The sequence below is a fragment of the Sturnus vulgaris genome, chromosome Z, assembly GCF_052056855.1.
Source record: "Sturnus vulgaris isolate bStuVul1 chromosome Z, bStuVul1.hap1, whole genome shotgun sequence".
Classification (NCBI taxonomy): domain Eukaryota; kingdom Metazoa; phylum Chordata; class Aves; order Passeriformes; family Sturnidae; genus Sturnus; species Sturnus vulgaris.
The window spans coordinates 36,047,629-36,072,968 of NC_142283.1; the positions used below are offsets into that span (position 1 = coordinate 36,047,629).

The window sequence follows — 25,340 nt, forward strand, 5'->3', positions numbered from 1 at the left end:
TGTCAGTAAGATGAAACTAGCCTTTTCAAAGTGAATGCCAGCTTGCTGTGTAGACATAGTTACTTGGCTGAACCATTTCCTGGGCCATGTAGGCTCTCTGGAAAGGCAGTGAAAGCAGCAGAGGTGCTGGTGCCTGAAGTGGGGAAAACCACAGCTTTGGTCCTGCAGATAACCCCTCAGCTGGTGACTACTGCCCCAAATCCCCAAAAAAGTGAGCTCAGTCTTGGGAGACGGGTGGTTGGGCACCTAGGGCAGCAGCCATGGACACTTTCCCCACATCTAACAACACGGATATAGAACTGAGCCCTTATGGCCAGGCAAAATCAACACAGTGGACTGTTTGGGCAGGTCTTGCTGGTTCTCCTGATGTCTGTGGTTTTACTCTGTACTTCTATTTTATTTATCATATCACTATCAAGGGAGAAGACAAAGTTGTCTTACAGCTCTTAATCTTAGAATCTCACAGAAGGCAATATTCCTTTTCTTCCATGTCCATCATGTTGCCACCATCACCTTTTGCTCTTGTGGCTTCAGCAAGATGAAGTAACTGGACCCCAAATGAAGGCTTCAGGATAAACCACCTCATTACGTCAGACCTGATGTTTGCTCAGGATTTCTGAAGGCTTTTATCAGGGCTTTTAGAGCAGTAGAAGTGAGGTGCATAGGTCTTGTCATAGATTAAAATGTGGTTAATAGGTAGGAAATGAGCAGCATACAAGACCAGACATTTTTCAGCAAGAAAGCAGGGTGCTGTCAGGAAAAGCATTAGGGCCACTGTGCCTCAGCATGCTTTGTAACGACCTAGAAGAGGAAAGGGACTAATTAGGTGGCAGATTCCCTGATTATACACCATGATGTAGATTAGTGAGGCATGGAGAGCCTTACAAAGAACATTAGAAAGCCTCTAGTGAAAATAACTATTTGGCCATCCAATTGTAGTTAAATTTCAGTTTAAGGAAGGGCATGGCAAACTGGCAGTGCACAATGAAAGAAACAACTGAAGCAACTTGAATATGCTCGTGGGTTCTGAGTTAGTCATAACCACCGCTCCTGTCCAGCCAGAGGAAAAAAAAAGAGTAGTTTTCCCTGCATTTTTGGAGAAAGAAGGAAAAAATTATCTGTGTCAAACAACTCAGGAACTGAATAGTAAATAATCTGAAAATTTGGGTACAAAACCCATAGGCTCATCTTCATCTTGAAGCTTTCATTGAGGTCTGGTCCCTTCATCTTGCCTGCTCAGATGGTGAAATTCTAGTCTCTTCCAACATCTGCTACTGCTACAGCTACTGCCACTGCTTTATAGTTAGCCATTTTTTCCTTTCTTTTAGTATACATAAATTCTGCCTTAATTTTAGGACCTTTTTACTAAGGAATGTCTTGAGGTTTTTTGAGGCCTTTGCCTCCATAGTTTATGCTTACCAGAACATAAACTGATGATCCTTATTTTCCAATAACTTTTGTTTTTAAGGCCAAGACAAAAATACTATTTAGCATCTGTGCAATGGGACTGTCCATTTCACACTCCAATGATCTAGTACAGACACTGATTGTCTTGAAAACTTCATATTTCTGATATATAACAAATAATTTTTTATTGCCCTTAGTATCCTTGCTCTTGAAATTTCCTTTTATCCTGCTTCCACTCTGGCAAGTAAGATAAAAGTAGAAGATTCGTTTCCACTCCATTAGCATTACAAGAACTAGATTTCCATTTCTTAAATAATATTTTTGGTATGAAAATATCTCTACTCTTTGCCATTTCACGAGAGTGCTTTCTGTTTCCATTTTCGCCTTCTAAGTGATACATCCTTCCTGTGACTCTCTGTGTCAATCAAAGGCTGCTACTACTACAGATGTGTGCTGTTGTCTAATGTGTGTGTTTTAATGCGAGTTATAAGTAATATGCAAAAATATGGTACATGCAAAATCCATTTTCTCCCATCTCAAAACCAGTTCCAAAATACTGTGGAAAAGGTGCTGCCGTGCGTAGTCAGATACACTAAATTTCCTGAAACATTCATCACCTGCTGCAGACTAGTGCTTTTGTAGACCTTTCCCCTTGGGAAATCTCTGCTGCCTAGGATCCCAGACCAAATACTTAGGCATTGGGCTTGATGCTGGGCAGAATTGCCTCATCACATAATGATGAGCTCCAGATCTAGGCATCCATCCAGGACCAGTCACACAGATTCTGCTGGAGGAAACTACAGGATGCAAGGAAGGGTGCCTTGCTATCTATGCATAACAGGGATGTTGAGACACATGAGCAGACAGAGTGGCTGAAGCTGTCACTTAGATATCAGAACTGCATTTGCCAGTCATCAGGCTGGAAGTTCCTGCAGCTTGAGTGTCCAGTCCAGGTTCTCCCATGCCCAAAACACCTCATTTCCCACACAGATCTTTTTATAGGCAGAGTGTGGAAGTAGAAGGGCAAGTGAATCAGCCAGGTCCTGCAATGTCACTGGCAGTAGCCAGACCAAACACAAGGTCTACCTACAATTTATAGGGGTACCAGAGTCAATGAGTGTAGTTTCTGGCATAGGTCCTGGGAACAGCTCCTCAAACCAATTTGTCTCAAGCCAATGAACATTTGCTTTCCTTCATTAATAGTCATCTACAACTTCAGAACTTTTAATACGGTGTCGTCGAGTACAGCAACCTAGCAGAAAAAGAAATAAGGGAGACTAAGGACTTCTCTCATTTCTGGATTGCATGAATTGTGTTCTCAGATATCGTGCAACCCAATCTACTGTCACTTCCAGAAGACATAGAGACAGATCCCATGATTTTATCAGGACCAGTTGTAGGTTGCAGGGCACATTTAGAGGTTTTTGTTGGACCAAAAGAAACATGGCACTCAAATAAAACTGAACCTAGTTACTCTCTAGTCTTAGCAAAGTAGCTCTCCCCATGATCTGCTGCTTTGATGGGTATGACAGCAAACACTATTATTTTGTTTTCAACAGCAAATCATCACCTCTCTCTTGATATCCTTCAGAGAGCAACATTCCACTGAGATGGGATGGAAAAAAAATTATGAGTGACTCTTCTTGATCTAAAAAAGTAGAGCCAGGATTTTAAGAGTTTTATTTTTCTGATACTCAAAGACTAAGAAGCATACAATTCTCATCTGCTTTTCAGACCAATCTGCATAATAAATGCCAAGTTGTGGTAGACTCCCCAGTGTACCTCACATGCAGAGAAGTCCAGGTGAGTAAACAAATTCCAGAAATTCATATTTATGAATAGGCTTCCAGGATAGTTCGTAATGGATTCAATATCAGCTCTGAAAACTACTGCAGTTTCTCAATAGAGCAAGTAATTTAAGTTGTGATTCTTCTATATTTGTATTTATGAGGGAGTGATTACCTATGCCTTACACATATGTCTTTGTACTGACTACTGTGTGCATTCCACAAGGTATTCATCCCTTTCTGAAATCTTTGAACACAGAAAATTTTCTTTTCTCTCAAATCACCATCATGCTGGTATTGCCTTTAGATACAGTATTCTGTTTTGAAAGACAGTAGAAGTTGCTGGACCAGTGATAGTGCTTTGCAGAGGAAATTTGTTAATTTTGAAAAGAAACTTTAGTGCCAAATATATTTTTCATCTTAAAAGGGGCAAGGAATTGCTTATTTCCATCTTAGAGAGGCAGAGTGCATGCTGAGAAAACTATCCCTGAGACTCCAAAGTAGGAAACAGCGGATGTCTAAGTGGAGCTGATGGTTTCCAGTTGTGGACCAGGCTTTATGAACCTTACATGCTCCATTAAATCATGCACATCAAGGGGTGCTCCCCTCGCTAGGCTGTCACCACTGGCAGTCTGCCTTTGGGCCTAAAGCCAAGGGAGGCAAAGACTTGTTTGTGTTACCCTAGGCCCAGAGAGGGAACAAAGTGAGCCTTTCCCCTTCAGCTGAGGTAGCAAAGCAGAAGGCAATGAAGAGGGACAGACACAATTGCCTTTCTGAGAAGCAGGTGGAACTAAAAGCACAAAGATGAAGCAGCCAAGCCCACTTGGGATTATGTCCTTGGACTGCACACCCCTGCATTTTGCATACCCATCCAGAGGAAGTATTGAAGAGATGCTCAATTCTCCCATCAGCCAAACACTGCTTTGAAAATCAGGAGGCCTCTGAGGGGGCTGTGCTGAAAGCTTCACGTTTGAAGAGGCCTCTGTGATTCTGGGTGTTCACTGCCGCAGCTCCACCTTCATCACAGGCTTTGGAGCCCACCACATCAAAGCCCAGGGGGCAGGCCCCATGTGCCTTCCCATGCTGTGGGAATGGCAGGGATACCTTACCCTTCAAAGGGTCGGATCAGTGCCCGTGGTCTGTATCCAGTGCCTCACGACAGTCTTACAGTGGTAATACGCAACTGTTTCAGGTAAGTGCTTTTCCTTCATTTTCCCATGGTTCCTATGGAAACCAATCCCACAGCCCTTGCTGAGTGAATGCAGAAACCACAGCAGGGTTCATAAGTGGGAGGTATGCCCATTTTCTATATTGGCCAAATGTTTACTCCACTTACATTATATAGCTTCAAGACATGCAGTCAAAATGCTATAGGCTTTAGGAGATCCTCCTTATTCCAGTGGGCTTGTCTACGCTTTATTAAGCTGCATTTTTCAAGAAATAATTTGCTACATCTGCCAATTTTTGCATGTGAAACTAATTTATGTGCATGACAATGTTCAATTCAGCTCTGTAGTTCAGCAGAACATGGTGATAGAGATCTCCTGGCACAAGATCCTTGTAGTTCCCACATGCATTAATGTATTCATAGGAAATGCAAAGATGGAATTTCGTAAGAATAAAAAGCGATTATTAAGTATTAAGTCATTGCTGAATATTTATAACTGATGGAAAAAACCTTCATTAAAAAGGTAGGCTGTAACTTTAAAGATGACAGACTAAGGATGTCAGAAATCTCTGACCACAAGCAGAGATTTTCCGTGAAACACTGCTTGCACAACACAACTGAGAAAGAAGTCAGCAAACTGCAGGGAAGAGGGATGATGCCTGGGCACCCTGTTCCTTACAGGACTTTGGGAACTGCCTAGTCACTTCCATCTGCACCCACACCTGGCTGCATCCCTCACACCCATCTCCCACTAGCTTTCTCTGTCGTGTGTGGCTCAAACTGCTGCAGCAGAACATTTTGGCTGTAGAGGCAAGCTGAGTGAAACATACCTTGTGCTCGGTGGGCAGGAGGTACTCAGTGTAGCTCTCTATGAAAAGTGTGTTCAAGGCAGAGAGAGAGTAAATAGTAAAATTCAGCTTTGTCAAATTTCAGACAGCACAGGCAGCAAAAGGCTTCCTGCTCCCTCCTATTCAGCAAGCACACTCCGGCAGCATCTGATCCAGCAGCTGTTTGAAGCTGCTGAAAGGCCCCTGCTGACTTTGCGCAACAGCTGACTCATGCCTGAATAAAGACTGGTGGAAAGTGGTCACCTGCAGAGGATCCTGCCCCTTAAACAGAAGGATTTTCTACATGGGAGATGGGAGAGCTAAGTCAAGCCCTCTACTTCCCAAGGAGGGATTTTGGTTAACACAATTATAATTAACTGGAGATAAACTGGAGTAGAAAGAGGATAGCAACTTCAACGAACGAAAAATAGTTTTGCTCTTTTTTCTGCAAGAAAAATGTGACTTTACAGTAAACAAGTGAGACGATCTTAGAAACATTTCAGTTTAATAAAGCTTGTAGTTCAGAACAATACCCTTCCTATAAAACACCAAGACAGTGACAGAGATATAATGAGACTGTTCTTCTCTTTCCAGCATCATGATCAGTCTACCGAAGGGTATCCTGCTTGTTTTGTGGGCAGAAGAGTAGTTGCAAAGCTGATAGCATCCTCAAAATGTGAGAGAGGAAAAGGCCTTCCTAAAGTGCAATGAGGGTGGATTTTCTTCACAGGCTCTGTTTTGTAATGTGCTGTTGAGGCACATGTCATTTGCAAGAGCAGAAGCTCTTTAAAGCAGAAGGGAGAACAGTGAAACACAAAGCCTAGAAAACTTGGAGCACTCTACAGACTTCAGTGCATAGACATAAAAGCACTAGAGAGACAGAGATAAAACCTCTGTTCAGAAATTGCTGAGGTGCAGTGTGGGGATTAATTTAGAAATATAAAGTTTCAAAGTGACAGACGCAATCACAAAATATCTGCCTTAAGAGATAATGCATCTGCCATTTGTCTGTTATTCCCCAAAGTGCGTTGAGGCCAGGACCCATCCACTTGGCCCATCCAGAAGACACTCATGACTGTTAATAGCCTAGTATGGGTAACTGGGGCTATGTCTCCTGAAGTGTTCAAGAACTACATACAAATGTGTAGTCCCCCGACACAAAGGGCATTCTGCAACAAAGGCAGAATGGTCTCCAAGCAGAAAGCAAATACAAAAATTGTGTTTTCTTGTTCAGCAATGAGGTGTCCAGGAAATGTGAGCTCCTGTGAGGAGCACGTGACAATTCTATGCCAAGACTTGCTTCATGCAATCTTCCATGTCACACCAAACAGGTAGCCTTACTGCTTCTCCATGACACCTGGACAACCCTATGTGACAATCACTGGCTGACAATTACCTGTAAGCCAAAACACCTGTGTTTCTTATCTGCAGCTGTTGCACAGCCTCTGCGGAGTTAATGGCACTGCAGGAGAACCTGGAGGGAAGACTAAAAGTCATCCTGCCAAACTAAATTTGGGACCATATCATACACTCAGACAGAGGGAACAAGTGGATTTAGGGCTTCAACTCTTGGAAGGAGTCAGCAGGCAACTAGCATTTCTGTTTGGAAATCACAATCTTTTTTAGTGCCCTCTCGAAGACAATCTCATTAAATCTTCCTTCAGTGACCAGCATATCCTGGTTTTGGTTTCTCCCATGCTCAACTTCCCCTTCTTGTTCGTTGGCTTTTGCCAAGAGCAATCACCTAACACATCCACTCTCTTGGCTGCCTCCCTAATTATCATCTCACTCCTTCTTCCTGGAGCTACATTCAGAGCCACTTGTCATTCTCCATTTGCCTTCTTGTCATGTCTGAATCTCTACTGCCCAACCCCACCTTGTTCTCCCATTTACAAGTCTGTGAAAAAGGCAATTCAGGACTTACTTTTTCTAGGCCTACTACAAAGAGTCTACTCTCTCTCACTTCATTGTCCTCCAAAATAGCAGTAGCAACCCTACTTCTTGCAATGCCTCAAGGTGATTTGTGCATGAATCACCTCTTGTCCTCTTTTCCTAATGTGTCTTGGCATATCTACCTTGTCCTTCGGTGGGGGGACTGCACTTCTGGAATACCTGCAATTGCTTTGCACAGGCTAAGCATTAAGTGAAATAAATATGGGTTATTTTACAGAATAATAACCTAAAGTGAGGATTGCCATTTCCAGATTTCCCCAAATCAGAAATGACACTGAGCCATGAATTTCAAAGCTCCCAGAAGCTCTATCTGTCTACCTGCCAGGCTACTTTAAAAGCATTTTATAACATTGCAATTAACAGGGAATTTTTTCCTGTTTGTACTGATTTCCATTTGTACTACCCCAATAATGTCATGAATTCTCACCACAGTAGTTTTTTTATTCTAATAGTAAAAATATTTTTCCCCCTAATATGGAACATACCCACCTTTGTAGAACACCACAGTAAGCTTGCCTATCTTTTGTTCATTCATTCCCTTGGGGACTGAGCTGTGCCTAATGTTTCAATTACCTTTCTACTGCTGTGGAGATGATTGAATTTGGAGTTTCAAGGGTCTGCAAAAATACCAGATAGCTGGACAGAAAACCAATACCTCAGGAGCCAACAATTTACTTGGCATATCTTACAGCACTTAAACAACTTAACTCTGGGCAATTAATGGCTGTAATGGTATATTTATTAGACAAGTAAGGGAAAAGGAAGAAAATTACATGAATGTTTAATGAAGACACTAATAGAAGCCACATGAAAATGCTGAATTCTCTTTTCTACTCAGGAAACACTAAGTGGCTCTTATCAACCACATGTATATGTGATATGTGAGCTCATTTAATCAATAGGCTTTACTGCGTCTCTTAGCCTAAAGAAGTCCTTTCTCTAAAATAAGGGGGACCTAATTAATCTAAATATACCAAGTATAAGAGTGCAATGCATGTTTACTGAAATAATCCGTCTGATCAAAGGCTAATTTGTAATTTGAATACTGGAATGACAATGCTCGCATAAAAAGAAGTAAATTATATTAAACAGTGAAATAAAAAGACAACTTTAATTTCAGAGAATGATTTCTGTTTCTCATTGATTGGTTCACCAGGACTATTGTCTCTAGTGGAAGTAATGTTAATTTCAGATCCTCAAAGCAATGTCCTTGCTCTTATGATTTGTGTGATACCTGACTGATTTTCCGTCTTGAACAAAAACATAAAGTAGAATAAGGAAGATCAGATGTCCAACAGCTTATAGAAGTGTTTTCTTCTTGCAATCAGCTATGTGAGATCAATTTGTGTCAAATTCTAAGCACCTAACCACACCATGCCTCAGGAATACATACACATTCTAAGTCACACCATCTTTTTTTGGCACTGCACATTCAGAGCCCAATTCATGCTAACTAAAGGGCTGGTCACTGCTCTTAGTTTTGCTGTTCAGAGAGGGTTTAGTTTTTATGGTTTAGTTTTTCTTGGTACTCTCTTCTCAGGTGTGTGTCTAACACTTTAATTCTCAGGTGCTAAACAACACAGACCAGCTTCCAGGGCTCCAGCATCAGAACATTGCCAGCAAACGAAAACCACAAATTTTATCTGGTAGCCAGAACACGTGGTTCACTTCAGCTCACTCTGGCTACAGAAGGAGAGTACCAAGAAGCCTTCTAGCACCAAAAAGAAACCAAACAAAAAACCCCATTTAACTCTGGGTGGGAAAATGTGTATTATAGTCATGGATTGGCAGGGTGACTTTTCATGCATCATGCCACTGTGGCACTTTGATAGTAGGAGACCTAATTTCAAATTCTCTGTATTGTCAGAAAAAAACTGTCACGTATCATTCAACAGCTTTTGTTGGCCAAAATGACAAATAGTTATATTTGGAGTGCTAATGCCCTTCATCTTCAGCTATATGAAGCCTTCAATGTGACTATTTCTGCCTTGGAGTTGCCAGCCTGGACATGGAGGCTCATCTACTCTCCTTTCTGGAGAAAGTGTTGTGTTATAATATCAAAAGGAATGTTTGTCTAAAGATGCAAAGAAGCAGTAGCACAAACTGAATGACACAATCCAATATACTCTTTACTTATTCAGTGGCAAACCAAAGAAATCAGCCATTTCAGTTTGAAAATCCTCTTAGAGGGCCAATTTCTAAGATTTGCAGAGACTTGTGTTTTGCTATGTTACATATTCTCATTAACTCTCTCACTGAAGACTGCCTGGCATATATGGTGGTGATCACTCATATCTTCAGAAAGTTATTATTACTTTTGAAGATGAGAAAATGTATTGGCAGAGAAGATATAGCAGAGAAAGTCCTCACATTTGACCGAGAGGAAGGTAAGGAATGAGATGTGCTTTGCACAGAGCCCTGATCAACCTCATCTGTCAGAGTTTATCAGGTATGCAGCTCCCACCAAATGAAAAGAAGCACAGAACAAAACATTAACATTTTATTTATCACAGGCCCTTCCCAAAGCTGGGCACAGCTACAAAGGTGTCAGGCAGCAGCTAATGAGTGGAGGGTTAGATGAGGGGATGGTTAATGAATCATGAGGATCAGAGCCTCAGATACACAATTAAAATCCGTATCACAAGAAAAAAGTTATTCTGTTACAAGTACAGAGTTTATATGATACAAACTATATTCAGCTCCTTAAATGACATAATATCTGGCAATACCGCTGTGCTGCTTAGAAGATTTTTTTCCAGCCTCAATGGAAATATTGATGAGTACACAAATCCTTTATTCTTCCTTCTACTTTTGAAGTTAGGATTTTAAAGTACATTAAACAACACAATTCACACACACACACACCCCTAAGAAGCCAGATGGCTATAAAATATGGGCAGTTCAATTGACTGTGATGGGAAAAATATCTAGTTTCTGCAAAAATATGTACCTGTGTGACTTACTTATTAGCTGCAAGAAAAGGGTCTCTCTGCTAAAGCTAATGAGCCTTTCTTCATGTTAATAACTGCTTCACTGATTGCAGTCCAAGAGGCTACCTGCTATGGTAACTAACTTAATTTGCTTTTTGTATTTTTTTATATAACACACTGTATTAAAGAATTAAAAATAGCACAGTCTAATAGGCTTATGAACAAACAGGATCACTTTGAAAAATTATCTGTTCAGCAGTTCAGCAAACATGCTAAAGCAACCCTTTCCAACAGCTAGGGAGGAGGGACGCAGCCCCTCCATGCAGCTCCTCAATTATGCAAATGCAGCTGAAAGGATTGATTTTCATAATGGCGGGAGGAGCTCCTCCATAAGGGCTGTCTTGCTAAATTGCTTGCATATAGGTAAGGGGGAGGAGGAGGGGAGACTTGTCTACCAAGACCTTAAATTCACACCCTGAAAGTTACCTGGCATGGGCTTGCAGGAACATTTGTGTAGGCTCACATTTTTTATGCTCAGTTCTGTTCCAAGATAAATTTTTTATGGAAGTTTGAGCTGTAGCAGGACAGACATTTTGCATACAAGACAAGAGAATAAAATACACTTTTCCACAATAAAAAATGAATGCTACCAGCTCTGAAAAGCCTCCATTTAAAATGTACAGCATCGGCAAAGTGAAATTTAACAGCAAAAGCTGGCTCATTTTGACCATATGACTTGTGGGGGCAGACTGTGTGTGTGCTGTGCTCACCAGAATTGGGAAGGACATCGCTAGGGGCTGGTGGGAGATGTGCCAAACTGGGCTTATCTGTGGGCTAAAACACCAGCTGTCCTTGACCTCACTGGCATCCCTTCAAGGGATGGCTCCTGTTGGGGCTGTGCTCCCTCCTATATGAAGAAATTGCCTTACCAAGATGGTGGAGAAAAGCTATTTTAATGGCTGCTCCCTGAGTAATGTCTGACTGTGAGAATGACATAGCTTGCTCTTTTGATGAAACAAGGTCCTCAAAAATCTCAAATGTTTAAAAATGAAAATTATTCCAATTACTTTCCTCTATTTCTCCAAAATCGCACTTTGGAGTTTTGCCTCTACCTTCTCTCAGTCTTGACCGATTATTTAGGTTGCAAAGCCTCTGTAGGAGGGACTTTTCTCTTACAACAGGTGTCAGCAGTGCCTAACATAACAGATTTATTGTCTTAGGTAATCCTAAACACTAATGAGAATAAATCACAGTAGCACAGTTAAGCAATTCCATGGGACATCTCTATTGTACTAAAATACCTAAGCTACAAAAATAAAATCTCAGACAGAAAAATGCCACATAAGAGCTAGGTGTGAAACACATGCAATGCTATTATGATCTCTTATACTGCTTGTTCAGCTAGCATTTTAGTGCAACAATATACAGACATTCCCAAGCACTTGCTAATCTGATATTCTACACCCTTACACGGTCAATTCCACCCAACTTAAGTTCTCAGATGTGTTAAACACACCTGTTTTGAAGGTGCTGTCACTACAAAAAGTGCATGCCATGGGAAGGAGATAAATGGAGTCCTAGAGCAACCAAATTTTTGTCTTCCTGGAAAGAGTTGATTTCAGTACCAGTTTTTGATTTTCTGCTGAGTGATTGACAACAAAAATTGCACATCCTATCAATATGTGAAAAGTCAGTAAAAATCTGTTTAAAAAGTACCAATGATTTACTTCCTACAAATGGTTCCACCCACAGGAGAATGAACACAGCTTGGCTCCTATTAGAGCTGTTTGCAGAACAAATCGACTAGCACTGAGCAGAGGCTGATCTCAGAGCACTACTGCCTTTCCCTTGCTTGGCACATAAACGGGGATCCTCTCTCCCCTTTCTTCTACCCATATTTCCCTTTTTTTTCCCTTTTTTTTATCACTTGCCATGCTCCAAAACTCTGGTCCTCTGCCAAATCTAGGTGAAAGCAGCTAGCACCAAAGAATAAGGAGATGGGAGAGGGGTTGTAACATACAGAAAAAATGCCACTGCAGGTGGGACAGGAGCAGTGCAGAAGTATCCTATCTCTAGGTACATAACAAGCACAGCCTTTATTTTGCCCCGAGGAAGGAGACTGGAAAAGAAGAACATCTATTGCTCCTCTTTCCGTGAATAGGGACAACCTGTGCTGAGCCAGTGGATGCTTCTGCATGCAGGTTAGGGGTGCATCTGCCCCACCGAGCAGCAAACTCCCTCCTCTCATCATAGCATAAGTAACTAGTTTTCAGAAACCATAACCTCAGGCAAGACTGCCTTGCTATGTTGCCGCCACACACAACAGGAAACCCACATCTAGTGCTGCCTCTGTCTGTGGCTGGGGGCTGGATGAGATGGCTGCTGCCTGGGCCTTTTTTCTGCCCCTACATCCTATTGCAGCAACAGAAGAAAGGGAAGAACTGAAGAACCACCATGTATCTAAGACCTCCCATTGCCCCACTTGAACAGAGAATGGACTTAGCAAGCCATTTATTTTTGTGCATGAGCAAGGAGTTATGCGTGCATTTTGAGAACTCTACCTTCAATATTTTTTACAGGTTCTGTAGGGCTTGCATCCACCTCCTTTAATAGTACTCCATCATCCTGCAAGCTTCCTCATGCTCCCAAAAACATCTTGGCACTAAGGGCTCAAAAAGATATGTGCCATTATGTCACTCATATATACCAGACTCTACTCTGATTCTTCATGCATGACATCTGATGCTAAATTGTAATGTATTTTATAGTGGGTCTACAAAAAAGGGAGCCAGAGTTCTTCTGTTTTGATTTTGAAAACAAATTGAAACTTGTTAGGTATTTGTGTGTTGCACCAAATTCCAATGCTACAAAAGATCCTTTCATGTTTACTTTAGATTGAGATCACGATTGACTATTGCCCTGAACCCACCAGTACAAATACATATCCATAAACATATATGTAGACGTAGACATAGACATAGACATAACCTATACACTAATATCATCAGTAGTTCAATGTCATCAAATGGGAATACTTGCAATTTTTAATTTTTTTTTTTACCATTTTCAGTTTAGCTTGGTTTGTTTTGGGTTTTTTTTTCCCTTTTCTAACCCCAGGTCTGAATTCAGGAGAAAAAACTATGTTTTTATGAGGGGAAAGATATCTTTGAAGTTGTAGGAGAGAAGCTTTAAAATGACAGGTTACTATAGAATCGTATACCAAAAAGAAAATCATAGTAACATAAAATATATAGTTTGGGGGTTTTTATCCCATTATTTTGAACCATCTCCTGAATTTCTGGCACATAACTCATGATCTTTGAAATATTCATCACTCAACTACCAGTGGTTCACTTTCTTATTAAAAGGAGATTGTGGAGAGGGAACAGTTAAGGAATGGAAAATCATCAGCTGAGTGATAAAGAGTAAATACATGTTTTGCCTTGTGGGCCTTCCTTCTCTTCTGAGCTTCCACCTTCTTTTGGAACTCCCTTGCTTTGTTTTCTGCACATCCTTCACAAAACATTTCAGCAGTTTCTGCAGCAGCCTGACAATATGAAGAGCCATGGGGGTGCATGTTGATACCCAAAATGATGAAAGAGGCAAGATGCATTATTATTCTTGACACTATTTACTCCTGACACCTAACCCCATCCTTCAGCCTCCAACCATGGAACAAACCTGGGTTTTTGCTCCCTGTTTGGCCATGATTAACAGAGACTGTTCTCCCATACAGACATGAGAGAACTATTATGTTCCCTAGGTTTAACTCTTGCCTTGATGCCTCTTTAGATGCAGGTGTCAGAGATGCTGAAGCTACAGAGAGGGAGTTCCTTTCCCTTCTAGGCAGGAGGCTGCTATGTGGAAAAGTCACATTGAAGCCATGGCATCAGGGAAAGGTATGGTCAGGACATGAATGACGTGCAAAGCCTATAGGTCTTTGCTTCATCAGAGGAACAAGTAGAAGTTTTCTCCAATCAGGAGCAAGAATGGAACAGGAAAAGGATTCAGGGCAAATCTATACTCACATCTAGGCTTGGATGCCACTGTGTATGCACAGCACTGTCCAGAACAAATCCCTTGGTGTCTGAGCCAGAACCAAGGCTTCTGTTCTGTCGATCCTACAAGGTGCTAAGGTCAGTGAGACCTGAGGGCATTGGTTCACAAATCATAGACACCCACACAGCAGAATCACCCTCTGTCCTCCAGCATGGCCTGTCTGTGCTGTGGTCTGCATGCACACAGAACTGAGTGGCTCCTTTCCTCCGATGACCTTCAGTAATATACAATTCCTTCCACTCTCCAGAGACTGGAGTGAGATGAACACCATGTTTCTTGCTTCACAGACCTTGATAGCTCTGAAGCTACTGCTGATCATTATATCCTGATTGTTATTTTTGAGATTGAATCTTGATGACAGAGAACTGGGAGCCAGGCTTCAGGGAGAGATAATAATGCAATTGTAAAAGTGCTCAAAAGAGGACAGGAGTTTACAGAGAAAGCTGAGCCAGAGTCACATGTCTGGGGATTTAGGTGTATTTTATGCCACCACAAGTCACACAACAAACATGAACGTGGGACTTGTTTCAGTCTACTTGATTCAGAGGTATACCATGATTCTAATCAAATTTCAAAAAAACCCCAAATCAGCAACAAAAACCTCCTGTCGTTTCCTGTGGGTGGCAATGTACCCAGAAAACATACTCCTCTGCTACAGTCACAGTTTTGTTTTTAGAACTGTTGGAGCCCACTCATTACCCATGAAAATATCTTGGAGCAGGGGGAAGGGGAGAACTAGAAGTGGTGAGTCAGCAGAAATAATGTCTACACCAATGTCTACACTATGATAGTGCCTCCTTGTTTTCTCCCTGCTCCCCAAGTAAAATGGGAGGTTATTAAAAGCCCAGACAAATCTCCAAAAGCATGCCTCACCAGTTTTAGGAGGATCACTAGCCTGGTCAGAAACAAACTCTTTGCTTTCTTGCACTGTTCAGAAGACAGCAAGGAAAGATGAAGATGGAAGCACCAAGAGACTAACAACATATCTGAAGCAAAGTTTCACAAGGCATTGCTCTCCTAAGGAGAATTTCCACTCTTAGAAAGATTCTAATTTGTCATACAGCAGCAGCAGTGTCTCTTAAATAAGGCTAAAACTCATCAAGGCTTTCTCCATTCTCACATTCTGCTTGGAGGTAATATTTTCCTCTCCTTCTCTCGGTTGCCTTCTTTCCTTTTATTTCCTCCCCATAAGTCTCTAACAATAAAAGGGTGCCATTGGAAGATCTTTTGGTTGCTGCTTTCTTTGAAGAGAAGGAGGATGGGGCAAAGTGGAGAAAAGACCAGAATGGCCACCAGAAAGTCAGAGCAATATAGAGAGCCAAACTGCTAGAAAAATGATGATCCTTGTGATGGGTTGCCTTGGGAAGAAGAAACTCAAGAGAGAGTTCTCTCTTAGGGAGCTTCCTCTGTGGGGGTTGGGACACCTTCAACAGCCAATTGGAGAAAGTTAGTTCGCTCCATGAACACACATTTTGAAGGAGGTAATCCAGAACTGAGGCTCTTTGTCCTTCCGGTGGCTGAGCAGGTAACACCGACCCGAGCTTCACCCCCTCTCATGTTGGGGGAGGCTCTCGTGGCCGCTTGGGCCCCGTTTGCAAACGAGGGGACCCGATGCCCAGGAGGAGGAAAGGCTCCTTGATGAGACCTCCATGGCTTCCTCCTCCACGGGCCTGCGGCTCTGGGGGGGGCCCGGTTCCCGCTGCTGTCGGAAGGGCCGGGCCTGCCCAGCCCCCACGGCCTGGGGGAGGCAGCCGGGCCCTGTCTGGAAGCAGGGGTGGCCATGGGCAGGGTCGGGCCCTGTCTGGAAGCAGGGGTGGCCATGGGCAGGGTCGGGCCCTGTCTGGGAGCAGGGGTGGCCATGAGCAGTGTGGGGCCCTGTCTGGGAGCAGGGGTGGCCATGGGCAGTGTGGGGCTGCAGCCCAGCCCCAGAAAGGCTGAGTGACACCTCAGCCGCCCCCACAGAGCAGCCTGAGCCTGGCCCAACTTTTGTAGTTGCGTTAAACTTTAACTCTTTAGTGCTAAGATTTGCAAAATCCTTTGGCCTTCCTTTGAATATAAAAGGGAATAAGAAGATTTCTGAAGTCAGTGAAGCATGAGCTAAGTTTTTTTAGATGAAAGGAGAATGAGAAGATGCTGTAGATGGCTGAAAATCTTTTTCTAAGATTGTAGGGATGAACTGATGTACTGAATATTCCTATAAACCATGGAGAAAGACATGGGGGGTTGGAGATGTTCCATTTGATAAATGATTTGACTAAAGAGCACCTGTGTTGAGAATCTTTGCCCTGAGGAAAGAAGGGGATTTCGGTTTTCTGAGGATGAAGCCTGAACAGAGAGAAAAGAGATGAAGAGAACCTTTGCTGTGCAACATTTTATTCTTAAAAGTAATACCCCATGAGACAGACATGGCCCACATCTACAGCTTTGGGAAGGCTGTGGAGCTGGGAGGAGTGTCACGATTGCAGGTTCCCGGGCAGATGCAAATTGTGAAAAATGAAACCACAAGAGGACTGTTTTCTTCCTTCTTGTGGAAAAAATCCCTACAGCTTTCAACAAAAGGAGGCTTCTCTCTTCGGAAGTGAACTGAAAAAGACTATATTGGGAACTGACCAAAGTATTTGTTGTATGTTTGTTTCGTTGTTATGAAGGTTGGGAGAGGGAAGGAAGGAGTGGTCTGGAAAAAATCTTATTCTGAATTTGGTTTGTTTCCCTTCTCTTTGTTTGTGTAGTTAATAAATTTCTTTTTTTTTTATAGTCTCTTAAGTTTTAGGCCTGCCTTGGTTTTTGCTCCTGGTTCTGTCTCACAACAGAAAAATGAGTTTATTTAAATTGGCAAATCAAACGAAGACATAATTTGGTGTGTTGGCCAGGAAACAAAATTAAACCAAGACAATCCTAAAGTACTGCTAATAACAAAGCTATGGAAGTCAAAGAGCCCATGGAGTGAAGGGTACTCACGAGAAGCCAGAATGTGCTGATAGCACAGTGAAGAAGCTCCCCCAGGTCAAGGAAACCTTTGAGGGACAAAGGAGAAAAGGGGGAAAGGAGAGTGCAGAGGAAGTGGATTACAATGTTTTACTACATGACAAATCTTGCGCTGAACACTGCTCCTCTGAATGGAGCATGTAACTACTGTGCCCCTACCCTTCACCTGCCTAGAGAAGAAATTTCACCCATAGAAAATCAACCATGTCTTCTAAGCAGATGGATACAACAGAAGCTTTCAGCAGAGAGAAAATAGAAGAATAAAGTTCTGTCTCCCAGAATTTTGTGGTCATCTGCAAACAAGTCTGGGGACAAAAGCATAGCATTCACTTTAAACAAACTCTTGTTCCATTGATTCCCAAGATTGTGGGAATAGGCTGTCTAAGGTACTGGGCACAATTGATGAGCATATTCAGGGCTCCTGTTCTTCCATTTTTGTGCATTCCAACCTCCCACATGGCTGTAAAGGGAAGAGCAACAAAATCCTGGAAGAGCCAGGAGGATTAAAAAAACTTTTGGGAGCTACTGTGCACCCACTGTCACCCAGCAACACATACAATGGTTTAGCTGCCACTGGTGCTACCTGCATGTGACAATAGGAGCTGCTGAACCCAGTGGGTGGGTATGGAGCAGCAGCTCCTTCCTCCACTACAGGTGGTTCTTTCAGGGCCAGGTCTTTCCTGACAAGAGTGAGAGACTCATCATGTGAAGAAACAGAGCCAAGGGGTTTAGTCAGACTCACAGTTGCATTATAGCTGTCTACTTTTTTTCCCCTTTGACTTATGTCTGTTTTGTCTGATCACAAATCACATACTGTGAATCATCAGGCAGCCTCTGTGCTGTCCTTCAGGGGACATGAATATCCAAAAAAAAAAAAAGAAAGAGAGAGGATTGAGAGAGGAAGAGAGGAGAATCACTACCCTGAGTTAAGGAGTGAGATCCCTTTTTGTACTTGGGTTCAGAAAACTGAATTATTTTTCCAGGATCTCATTACAACCATCTTGGCCACCATATTCACTCTGCAGGCAATAAGGACTAGATGGCTGGAATAACAATCAAGACCACTAATGATCTCTCTCTTGCATCACTGACATTGATGCCACAGAATGGCCGCATTCAGTGCCAGTATCACTCTTCTTGTCATCTGAAACCCTACCCTAATGCTAGGTGATTTTTCAATATCTCTGAAAGATTTTCAAGTTCTGGACTTGGGAAAAAAATATTTTTTCTGCAAGAAAAGAAATCCAGTGTGTTACATAGTACTGCCATGTCTTCACTCTCTTCTCAAAATCTTAAAGGCATTTCTTTACATATTATTCCAAGATGAGCCTCTTAAGACTATGTGTCCCTTGTCTGTCCTCCCATCATGACCCAGGAACATGTCCAAAGTTGGTGAAATGAGAACTTACATTTGGGAAACACTCCTAGTATGGTTTTACAGATTTAGCCAGAATGAGATGGAGATAATGTTAAAAGAGAGCATTTCCCCTTCAGTTTTCTCCACAGCCCCAGGATTAAGGACTAGATACTGTTACATCTCTACCGTAGTTTCAGTATTTCTAGTGCACTTCCTGACCCAGCGTATCTTTGCGAGAGATTTAGAGAATCTGACATGATGTAATGAAGGGATCTGAACCTTCAATCAAAAGAACCTGAGCCATGATTTCTAAATCACTGGAATCTTAGAACTTGTGCCAAAAAAGTACCATTACCCTACACATAGGTTGTGGTTATTTTTTCCAGGCACCGGTTTTGTGCTCTGTATGAGAGAGAACTGAGGACTGGGTGGCTCTATGTCTCACCAAGTGCAGCTGATATCACTATATTTGAGTACAGTTGAGTCTGGATATTTCTGGTTTACAATATTATTCTGGATATCAGTAGCGTCATATGTCTTTGTTGGGCTGTAATGACTTAAGTTTAGCTGAAATGCAAATAAATATGATGATTCTGACATAGATGCATCAGGAGGGTGAAAGACATTTGGAATTACAGTTAGTAAGTATAAATGTTGACTTAAGCCATAATTTGCTTCCAGAATCTGAACTTGCAAAAATCTCAACTTTGACTTTTAAAACCACTGAGGTTTTAAAAGATTAAGATTACATTAAGATTCTTTGTGCTTTACACAGAGACTCTTCCATTTAACTGATAAGCAAGCACTACAGACAGATCAAGGAGGCGTATGCAGGGGCCAACAGGCACACGTGTTGCACTGTGATGAGTTTATGTTATTAAACTCCAGTTTAAGATTGTAAGACTGTAGAACTGTAAGATGGATCAAAAAGTTTTAGGTCGTTGAAAAACATTGACAATAGGAGGGATATGTTATCTCCCATGAAATCTCCTCCCTATACTTCGTAAGCAGAACACAAATACTGTGATTTTAACAATCACTTTCTTAAAACCAATAGGATGTTCCATTTGAAAGCTGTATTAGCATATTAAAAATCATAGCTAGATGTATCAGATCTCAGCCTTTCCCAGCTGGCAGCAAGAAAACCCTGGTTGCGAGGCATCACCTACAAGTTCAGGGGTTACTTCGGAGCCTGAGTGCTTGTTTTTGCATTAACAAAAATCTTGGGCGAGTGTGAAGAGAGGAATAAAGCCAAAGTAAGGAGAAAAAGTCATTCAAATAACCACTGCTGCTTTTGCTAAAGAAAACACAAGCCCATGACGGTAAGCAATGAAATGCAGCTCACAGAGATAGCAACTACAGAAGGGATATCCTTGTAGTAAAATGCCTCCCCACACCTCTCTGCATAAACCCTATGCCTGGCAGCATATACCCACTGCTTCCTTGTGTCTCAGCTTTGCTCTGGTTTGCACATTGTGAGATACTGAAAAGAGGTGATACCTGATGCAAAGGACAATCCAAAGCTCAGGATCATGAGAAATCATTCATTAACACTCAACTAGACAACATGCACTAACCCATTTTCTCCAAGGCATAGCTAAGCATCTTTCATTGATTTTCTTTAGCACGGGAGTGTTTTTAATACAGACATATCTTGAGAGCTAAATCTGTTTTAATTCAATTACAGTTAAAATTTAATACAGTCAAATATTTTTAATGGGGTTCTAAACAGAATGCAGAGTCATCACAGAGCAATGTAATCACCACTGGAAGTGTCAAACTGCCTGGGCAGATCATGTGCAAGGAAAAGTTACAGCCTTCACAGTGTATGCACTTTCTGGAATAGCTTTCACACCAGTACAGAGGATTTTTCAGCTTCTGCAAAGCCCTGAAAAATGCACAATGACTACTTACAGCTCCTATGTTGACAAAATAATTAGTGGTGCAACTCATTTTTAAATGAGCTTATCTATCCAATTACAACAGTCAAGCACACCTGCGTTACCAGTTGTTGATTCCTCTCTCAAAAGCAAAAATGCTGTGAAGGCCAGAGCAAAGATTTGCAGACTGATCAGGCTTTTGCAAAGCTGAGTATATTTGTATAGGTTAGAGCATCACCAGCTGCCAGAGATTATGCTATCCTCCACCCCATCCTGCTCCAAATAAGCATGGATAGAAATTATTCTGGCCCCAAATCAGTGGGTGGGATCCTCTAAAGTCTAATAATGGGAATAATCAGTATCCCTAAGCCTCCTCAGCCTGCAATCCCATCAGGAAACACAGAATCACATACCCCTGTGAAAGAAGTGAAACACAGTCGGTTGCTGGGAGTACTATGCTACATAAACCATTTTCCCCAGAGATGCCAGGAAAGAATGGAAAACAGCACAGCACTTACATGGCTTAGTCACACATAACATATGTTGCTCAGTACAATAAAATAAGGTTCTTGAATTCCAGAGGGACAATGTAAGGGACCAGAAGGGGCAGCAAAGAATCTTAGGTCTGAACTGCTCCTGAAAATTATAATTATGGTCATGTCATTTTTTAAAAGAAATTATGTCTTAGAAAAATACAGCAGCTCTCAATCATATAGGTACTTACATTCCTTTCACAGAAGGTATCTGGAGGCATTGCAAGACAGTGCAACTTACAGAGCACATGCAGCAAAGACATCAGAGCAGCACAGCTTTGATAGGGATACTTCCATCAGCCTCCATCTGCATGGAAAGAGAATGAGGGCCCCACACTAATGCAAAACCATCCCATGAGGGAAGGAGGCAATCACCTGCCAAAAAGTCTAATTCTAAGCAACACCCCCACTGCCATGGGCTCACAGCACCATTCAGAGGGTTTGGACAAGAGGAAAATTTGAAATAGAATGGTAGATAGCAGTTTTAATTTGTGGCTATTCTAAGTTTCAGATCTTTTCTAAGAAAAAAATCTCTCTCCAAGTCTCTTCTGATATATTTGAAGATTGTGGGGCATAGTGCAGCTCTCACTCTGAATACTCAGGCTGATAATGATACTACTCTGAGATGTCAGCTGAATAAACAAGATGGAGTCCATGAACCTCCTAACATTCTCAACAGCTAACCCTTTGGCCAGCACAAGCAGGAATTAGTCTAGTAACAACACATCAGGGTTATTTGCCAAGCTCTAACTGCAACATGAAGATTTTGTCCCAAATGAGACTGCTATGAGAAAATTGCCAGACAAAAACAGTTCATTTTGGCCATAATCTGTTACCCCACAGCAAGTGGGGCACATTCAAGTCTACAGTGTGTCTCCAGGTGTGGGCATCTGCCCATGACTTTGCGCAGCTAACCATTTGCTATTATTGGTGTCAGTCAGCCATGATCTGGGGTGCATCAGGCACAGTATGACAGCCGGGCAAGGCAGGGAATTGTCCTGCTCTGCTCTGAGCTGGGCGGCCTCACCTCAAGTGCTGGGGGCAGGTCTGGGTGCCGCCATAAAAGGACAAAAAGCTTTTAGAGTCGGACCAAGGGAGTGCAGTGAAGATAGTGAAGGGGCTTAAGGGGAAGACGTACAAGGAGCAGCTGAGGTCACCTTATTTGCTCAGGGCAGAGAAGATGAGACTGAGGGGAGACCTCATTGCAGTCTTCAACTTCCTTGTGAGGGGAAGAAAAGGGGCAGGCATGATGTCTTCTATGTGGCAACGAGTTATAGGACCCAAGGGAATGATACGAACTCTGCCAGGTTCAGGATGGATATTAGAAAAAGTTCTTCATCCAGAGGGTGGTTGGGCACTGGAACAGGCTCCCCAGGGAAGTGGTCACAGCACCAAGCCTGACAGAGTTCAAGAAATTAATTTCCTTTCCCTATTCATGACTCTCCTATGCTAATGTGTGAAAAACCACTCTGCCAAAGGCCAGTGTCCACAAAGGAGACAGAAAAGTCCTGACAAAAATCAGCTTTATTCAAATAAAGGGCACATAACCCTGGGGGGGGGTCTCTCAAGTTTTTGGAACATGCAGCCTCCTTTTTATCCTAAATTCCCAACCACAGGTTGCCCTCTTTGTTTCCCAACTGGCTGAGGTACCCAGACTGCATAATGCGCATTCCACCTTTAACATGTACCCCCCCCAATACCATACATCATATGATCATTAAAATTAACCTAAAGTCCACCCCGGCAGAGAAGTTACTACTCATATGCCTATTAAGCCACACTCTTCCCCAAATCTCAAAAGTTTAGATCTTGTTGGATTCTGTAACAAACTTGTGTGGTTTGATATTTGTAAAGACCCTCACACCCATTCTTGCAGCACATGATTGGTCCTTTCATGCTACTTAGTTACAGAGTTTGTTTGTAAAGGCATATACACCCATTCTCCTACCAATCCCTTCTCTTCTTATTTCTCAATACTTGTCATTATAAACTTTAATTACCATTAACTCGATTTTTTTGCTCTTGGCGTGGTGCAAAAATTAAAGTTCTTACCACACAATGAAAAAAGAATAGCATTTGTTTGATCCATGGCCCACCAGGTAACCACAAAAATATGTCCCACTCCCAACATTTCCACGACTGGATCAGTACATGCACTAACTTTCTTATTTCTTTTGTTATTTGTTTTAACACTTTTCCATTGTCATCTATTTGCAAGCAAGATTAACTCACTTAATTTTCATGTCCTCCACACCAGATGTGGTATGTAAATACACAGAAACAACTTAGCATAAAGTAAAGAATGACAGCTTGTATCAGCCCCCCAGTCACTGGAGATCCAAAGTGCATTGAGGTTCTTGTAGATGCTCTGTGGCTACTGATCTGGTCCACTTTTGCAGAATTAGCCACAGTCTTTTACCTATCTTTTTCCTCTAAGTCTCTGGAGCTGTGGAGACCTTGACCTGAATATGACTGATCCACCCATGCTCAGCTGTCTTGACTGTGTTTTCTATGATCAGTAACAACTGGTATGGCTTCTTTCCACTTCTTAACTCAATCTCCTGGTTGCATATTATAAACAGCAAAGTCCAAAAGCAGGGTCTCTGCTAATTTGGCTTCCTGTTGAAGCAATTTCATGACAGACAATATTCTGGCCTTCAGTTTTAGTTATACGTCCCTTGTCTCCACCTCCCTAACTGGGTAGACAACTAACAGGATAAAGAACCCCAAACAATAATTCAAAGTGGGAAAATTTGGTATCTTCTCTGCATTTGGCTCATATTTTGGCTAAAGCTTATGGCAAAAACCATATCCATGGCATCTTAGTTTCTAACACCAGCTTCAAAAGGTGTTTCTTTATTTCACCACTCATTCTTTCTACTTGGCCTGAACTCTGAGAACGTCAGGGGGTATGGACGTCCTATTATATTACTAAAGCTGTCATAACCTCTTGATGATTTTTTTCTATAAGTTCTCCTATCAGAGTCTACTTCTTTCATAATCCCATACCTTGGAATTATTAGTTCCAAAATTATATTAATAAATCATCCACCAGCCAATTAGTTATTGCCTCCTCTGAGAGCCCTCCCTGATGTCCCCTAACATGTATTATTGCCATCTCTGTTAAGGTAAATTAACTGCCTCCAATAGACAAGTAAGTAAACACTCATGAGCTAAGGTTTTTCCTCTGCAATATAGTAACTTTCATCCTAGTGTTCTGAATGCATGCACCACCCCATATGCACCTTTTGAATCTGTAAATATATTACCACCTTTCTTTGACACAAGTTGCAGACTCTTACTAAGGCATAGCATTTTGCAGTTTTTGCTGACCATGTGGATGGTAGCTTCCCTCCTTCATGCAATTCCCTTCCTTTTACTATAGCATATCCTGTAACTAATTTCCCATCTATTTCTCTTGAAGATTCATCAATAAACACCTTTTGGCCAAGTAGTATCCCATAAATCTTCTCTAGCTGGGGTCTGGAGAGATCTGTTACTTGGATACAGCCATGAGCTTCCTTCAGGTGTTTTGGAACCAGTTAAACTGGAGGCTTGGTTAAACCCTTCTCCAGGCTAAAAGGGCTAAACTCTCCCCTGCTTCTCAATTCTAAATCCTCCTGTTCCATCAAACAAGTTTCATACTGTAATAACCTAATGCTGGTCATCCATTTAAAAGCTGTTTTGGTTAACAAAGTCCTGCAAGAATCAACTTGATGCGAGACTTTAACAATAAGAAATCCTTCTGCTGTTAATTTTCATGTCTCAGTTACCAATAAAGCTGTGGCTGCACAATATTGCAAAAAATGGGGCCACCACCTTGCCACTGGGTCTAACATTTTGGAAAAATAAACAACCTGTCCTTGAGTACCCCCACGTTCTTGCACTAGAATACCTTTAGCATGGCCCTGTTAAACATCCACAGGTAATTCAAATTCTTTTTCCCTGTCTAGAAGGGCTAGGGCTGGAGCCTCAGTTAATCTGCTTTTCAAAGCTTTGAAGCTCTACTTTCTTTCTGATGTCCATATCACAACACTGGGGCTGTCTTCTGTTAAAAGGTCATGCAGGGGTCTGGCTAAGACAGAAAAGTCTTCAATCCAGGTTCTGCAGTACCCTATTAGTCCTAAAAATTGGCAGAGATCCTTTTTAGTCCTGGATAATGGTACTTCTAAAATTCCTTGGACCCTCTCTAGGTCAATGCATCACAAGCCTTCAGTCAAAGTATGTCCCAAATATTTAATCTTTTTCTCCACCATTCGTGCTTTCTTCTCAAATACTGTAATTCCCTTTTTAGCTAGAAAATTAAGTAACTTCACAGTGGTTTCTTCTACCACTTCCTCTTTTTCTCCTGATAGGAGCAAGACATCCACATATCGCAATAACTTAATCCGTGGGAGCAGAATAAATTCTTTCAATATTTTTTTGTGAGGCAAGTCCAAATAAGACCATATATC

The 25,340-nt window shown here is 41.9% G+C and overlaps 1 long non-coding RNA gene across 1 annotated transcript in view; it reads left to right on the top strand.

Annotated features, from left to right (window-relative positions):
- Window positions 1–3,957: 3,957 nt before the first annotated feature.
- Window positions 3,958–25,340, top strand: part of LOC148219795 (uncharacterized) — a 107,344-nt gene continuing 85,961 nt past the window's right edge. Inside the window, exon 1 of the long non-coding RNA XR_015799243.1 lies at window positions 3,958–4,386. This is a non-coding gene — a long non-coding RNA (uncharacterized LOC148219795). The remainder of the gene's footprint in view (window positions 4,387–25,340) is intronic.